The sequence below is a fragment of the Petromyzon marinus genome, chromosome 23 (genome assembly GCF_048934315.1).
Source record: "Petromyzon marinus isolate PM22_M1 ecotype Great Lakes invasive population chromosome 23, UKy_Petmar_22M1.pri1.0, whole genome shotgun sequence".
Taxonomy (NCBI): domain Eukaryota; kingdom Metazoa; phylum Chordata; class Hyperoartia; order Petromyzontiformes; family Petromyzontidae; genus Petromyzon; species Petromyzon marinus.
In genome coordinates, this window is record NC_133689.1 from 16,699,459 (window position 1) to 16,705,000 (window position 5,542).

Below are 5,542 nucleotides of genomic sequence, written 5' to 3' on the forward strand. Positions count from 1 at the left end.
AAGTGTGGGGAGCGGTGGTGCAACGGTTAGCGCGCTGCGAACCTGGAGATCAGAGATCTCTGGCGCAGAGCGCGCTCTCATTGGTCAGTGGAGTCGTGACGTGATGCTAAGAGAGCGTGTTGATTGGGGTCGTCAGCTTGCAAAGGGCTCGATGCTGGAGCCGTGTTCATAACAAACTCGACGCTCGTGGTTTGTATCATTGCAGAATGCCGCATCAAAGTCAAGTGGCTATGAGCTGCTTTGGTGTCCTTAAGTGCTGCTCCTTTCTCAAGAAAATACCCTTCCAAAAAAAGATACTCGATTAAAACCACGAGAGACCGTGCAGTGGTTGTTTTGGCACCATTCAGTATACATCATCTAAATAAGATGTTAATCTTTGAAACTGCACATTTTTAAAGATGTAATAACGAGGTCATAACAAGTGTCAGATGTAAAACCTCTTTCCATTGTTTGGATTTCACTTCCCCATAATTCGGGTGCAAATTATCGCAACATTCAAATATCGTGTACAGAATATGCTCTTTGTTGAGACCACGAATGAAATAGATTTTACTGCATGGTTGTTCGAAACCATGACTCTGAAATCGTTTTGGTACACAACTATGCACTGCGAAAACCTACCGACAGAAAACATGTTTTTGTAACCAAACGCTCAATGCTGAGAGCGTTTGGTTATGAAAATATTTGTGCGAGTGTGCTGCACGGGACTTTGCCTTGGCTCGAGATTAACCACCGGTCTTGCCACGTCCAGACATGGTGAGGACGACGAGGACACATTGAAAAGGAGACTCGGGCTGGTGTACTTCAACTTATTTATTTCGTTGTCACCGCTCGTACATTACAGCAACACTCATCATCAAACCAACCCAGTTCCACGTTTTTCAGCCACTTTTAAACCTCTTCTCCACCAATTACCTTTCTCCCACTTCTCGCTCTTTCCCGATCCGCTCTCCGCACCAATCCGATCCGAGTGTCAACCACTCACTCATCAGATTGCGTTTCGTGCACGTCGTGCTCACACCCCGATCTCTCTTCCCCGCCCGAGCGTGCCGCGTGCGTGACGTGGTGATCCCTGACCTCCGACCCTTGATGCGTTAGGCATGCGTGATGTCGAGTGCGGAAGGTATGCGTGCTGTTTGTGTTGTGCGAGTGTGTGAGGATGGGTGACACATCCTCTATATCACCGCTTTCTCGGTTGAGACCAGAGCCCTCCTCGGCTACTGCAGCTGCTGCAGTAGCAGCAGACGGCGCCTCACGCAACCGCGCGTCGCTCGCGACTCCCGAGCAGAGCGCGCGGCTGCGATTCTACGAGAAGAAGAGCCCGGTCCACTCTCACGAGGAACTGGCGCGCAACATCAAAACACGTTTCGGGCAATTACCCTTCCCAAAGCACTCTATAATCAGATCGGCACAGCCGCAGAGAACGCAGGAGGGACGCGATATTGTGAGGGACGTGGGCCCCTGGCTCCCCCTCCGGGGGAGGGTTGATCTCGGGAGAGCTGCAGGTTCCGGACTCCTCGCTCATGTGAGAGTCGCCGCTATCCAACTGCTCACTCGTGGGGAGAGGGCTGCCGCTCCCCAGCTCCTCTCCTCGCGCTGGAGCCCCTCGGGTCCGCAGGTTCTGTTTGGGGGGCATAGCTCGGGGCTGGCGCATGGCTGCCTGGAATCAATATGTCGCTTCTCAGCCACTCAAACGCGACGTATCCGTTCACACAACCCCACGCACCACTCGCACGCGCTGAAGAGGGGGTCAGAGGGCAATGACGTCCTTCGCACACGCGTTGCCACCGAGGGCGGGCAATGGAGATTGTTTAAAGGGCTGTAGGGATAATCCCACGTGTACCCAGGCGAGTCCACCGTCGCTCACCGCGGGCACACGCTAAACAAAGGCAGTATGGATAATTGTGCGTGTACGCCGCCTGTCTACCTAACGCACACATTAAACACAAGGGCGGATGAGTAACCTCCCGTGCCCCTGTACGAGTCCGCCGCCGCTCGCCACACACACACGCTAATCACGAGCTATGCGCAGGGGCGAGCGCAAACACGTGGGTAAATACACACTCGCGCACAAACACAGGGTACGACGCAGGAACCCCGGTCGGGCCCGCACACAATGGCCGCCTCAACAGAGTTACCCACGTGCAAATCCCCGTACCACGACGAGCGGACTCACACCACCATGTGCCCGTTCCACACTCGCAGAAACCACATAACAAGGTTTGTTGATCACTGACGATTTATTCCTGGCGTGTCTGTGGGCTACTATTACCCGAGTCAGTCCGAGTCAGCAGGGCAGGTTTAACCTATCTCCCGATGGTCTAAAGCTGATCTACCTCGTCCCCTTGGAGTGAAACTCCCCACTCTCGCTTTCGTACTCACGTTCCGCCTGCGATGCGTGGGCCGTCGCGGAGAGACGAGGCTGCACGAGGTTCTTGCGGGGAGCGGGGCCTGGCTTCGCTGAGACTCGTCCCATGGACGACCCAGTGGCCGGCAAGCTGACTGCTCCGATCGCTCATTTGAGGAGAACGCGAACCCCCATCGTCGCTCTCCTCTCCCATTTTATCCCTCTCTACATCAAAGGTCTGCCCGGCTAACCCGCGATACCCCACCGCCATTGGTGCGCCCACCTCGGTGCCTTCACAGACGTCTGCTTCCCTCTCTACCCATCAACAGGGGCCGCCGTTGGGCCATTGCCATTGGCCACGGCGTGCAAGCGTACTTTTCCGGCCAATCGGATGCTTCCCCTGGTGCTCGTGTGGACCTAACCGCGGTGACTGAGTAGCCTTATCGTGAGCATGCAATTGCACGTCAATTCACGGCTCTGTGGTGTAATTCAACCTGGGGGAAGTCGGCCAATTCCCTGGCCCCAGGAAACCGTGAGGGATGTCCCTACGAAGAAGGCCCCTGGGTGAAAACCTGGAGGCCAGGTGACTTCCCCACGAGGTCCTACGTGGGGGGTGTGTGTGTTGTGTGTGCTCATTTTGGGGATGGTGAGGGAGAAGCAGCTTCGGCCTGCACGCTCTCCCGTGGTGGCGTTGCAGGCATGGCCCCGACGGAGCGGCTTCGCTGCTATGGCACCACATAGCCCGCCGAGGTGCCAGTCTCCGTCCTGGGTTGACTGGAGCATCTCGCCTGGGTTGCCCCCACGAGGTAGCGCCGCGGGGTCGGCGGGACTCGCCCGGCCCTCGTGGCTGGCCTCGGGGGTGGTGGCTCCGTCTTTTGGGCTTTTAGCGGCGGTCTCTTCCTCCATTCCAATGGCTCCTCTCGTCCCTCGGCACCTGTGGGCTGGGGAACAAACTCAGAGGCAGCAGGGTTTAGGTGCCATCGTCCCCGCCCCCCCTGGCCTGGGCCGTGACCCCTCGGGGCCGAGCATGGAGGGTGTTGGGACCCCGGGATTTCGGGGTACCCAAACTGCGGGGTTCTCCCTCGCTGGGGCTGCCTTCCATGGTTTTAATTGGCGGACGTTGACCACCATCTCTCGGCCCCTGTCTCCGCCGTGAATCAGCACCGTCCAGGGGGAGATCTGCCGCCCCACGGTCCAGGGTCCGCGCCAGTAGGTGGTCAGTTTCCCCAGCTGTCCAGCCCCGACACGAGGGGTGTATAGCCACACCTTAGAGCCCGCCGAGTAGAAGGGGGGCTCCATAAGGGGTCGGGCGCCCTGCTCTTGGTGCCGATGCACGGCCTCTCCTTGTGGGTAGGCCCCGCCCCGGGCCCCTCGCAGAGTCTCCATCAGGTGCTCCACGGGGCGGCTCCCCTCATCCCGTTGCAGTGGGGGAACGCCGAACAGCAGATCTGCAGGTAGACGAGACTCACGGCCACACATCATTAGGAACAGGGTCTGTCCCGTAGACGTGTGTACTGTGGTGGCGTAGGAGAACAGGGCATAGGGGAGGTGTTCGTCCCAGTCCTGCTGAGTTGCGGCCACCATGCATTTGAGCTTCCCAGCTAAGGTCTGGTTCATACGCTCCACCATACCGTTCACCTGGGGGTGCTACGCCGTGGTTCGGTCCTTCTGGATTCCGAACTCGCGGCACAGCGCCTGAAACAGCTCTGCCTCGAACTCACTACCTTGCTCGGTAATGACCCATTCGGAGATCCCGTGCTTAAGTACGTAGTGCTCCACGAATGCCCAGACCACCACAAGAGCCGTCTTATCGGGGATGGCCACCGCCACGGGATAGCGTGCGAAATACTCCACCGGTGGGATCGCGGAAATTGCCCCTGTAGGTCGATCCCAACCAGCTGGTTTGTCCGACTGACGCGGAACGGCCTCAGGGGTACCTGATATTGTGCCGGTTTCGGCCCGCATTGCTGACACGCGCGGTAGTCCTGTACCCAGGCGGCCACGTCTTGCACCAATTTGGGCCAGAGATATTGGCGACGCAGGGTCTCCCGAGTGCGCCGTTCCCCATCATGGCCCCCGAGCAGGTGGTCGTGCACCAGCCATAGCAGCTGGGGTCGCACCTGGGAGGGAACACAGATGCACCCTCTTACCACCCCGTTCTGCACACACAACCGGGCATACAAACCACTCCAGGGTCCTGGTAGGGTGCTCTTCTTCTCCCGCAGGGCCACTTCCACTGCCGCCAGATCCGGGTCCCGTTGCTGGGTCTGTCTCAACTGCTCGTCGTCCAGGCCCGGGAAGACGCAGCCGACGTCCTCTTGGATCCGCCCGGTCAGGGTGGGGCAGTCCGTCGGCTCCTTCTGTAGGGGTCTCCGCGGCGCATACTGCACTCTCTCTCGCGAGAGGGGGGTTAGTCTCAGTGCGCTCCCGGGGGGGCGTTGCCTGTTGGCAGCGTCCCCCATGAAGCATGGGCAGGCCTCCTCTGCCCTCGTCTCGGCGCACACCATGGGCTGCCTCGACAAGGTGTCCACATTTTCGTGCATCCGCCCAGCCCGGTACTCGATCTGCAGGTTGTATTCCTGCAGCTGCGCCAGCCATCGGGCCATCTGCCCCTGCGATTTCTTGAATGTGAGATGGAGCTGCAGAGCATAATGGTCACTCCGCACCCGACATTTTCTGCCATACAAATACGGCCAGAACTGTTTACATGTGAAGATCACGGCGTACAGTTCCTGACGGGTCACGCAATAGTTCAGCTCGGCCCTGCTCAGGGTCCAGCTGGCGTATGCGATGGCCCGTTCCATCCCATCCTGCACCTGTGACAACACCGTGCCCAGCTCATAGCTGCAGGCGTCGGTGTCCAAAATCAAATCAGTGGAAAAATCCGGGAAAGCCAGGGTGGGGGTATGGGTGAGGTGGTCTTTGAGGGTGGTGAAGGCCGTCAGGCGGCCTCCGTCCACTGATAAGGGTTCTTAGGGGAAGTGAGTTGGGTGAGGGGGCGTGCAATCTCGCTGAATCCCTTTACAAATCGACGATAATAGGTGGCGTGCCCCAAGAATGACCTGATCTCCGTCAGGTTCCTTGGCCATGGCCATTCCACTATGGCGCGTACCTTCTCCGGATCGGTGCGCAACCCTGCCTCGCTGATTCGGTGTCCAAGGTACCCCACCTCGTGCTGCGCAACATAACACTTAC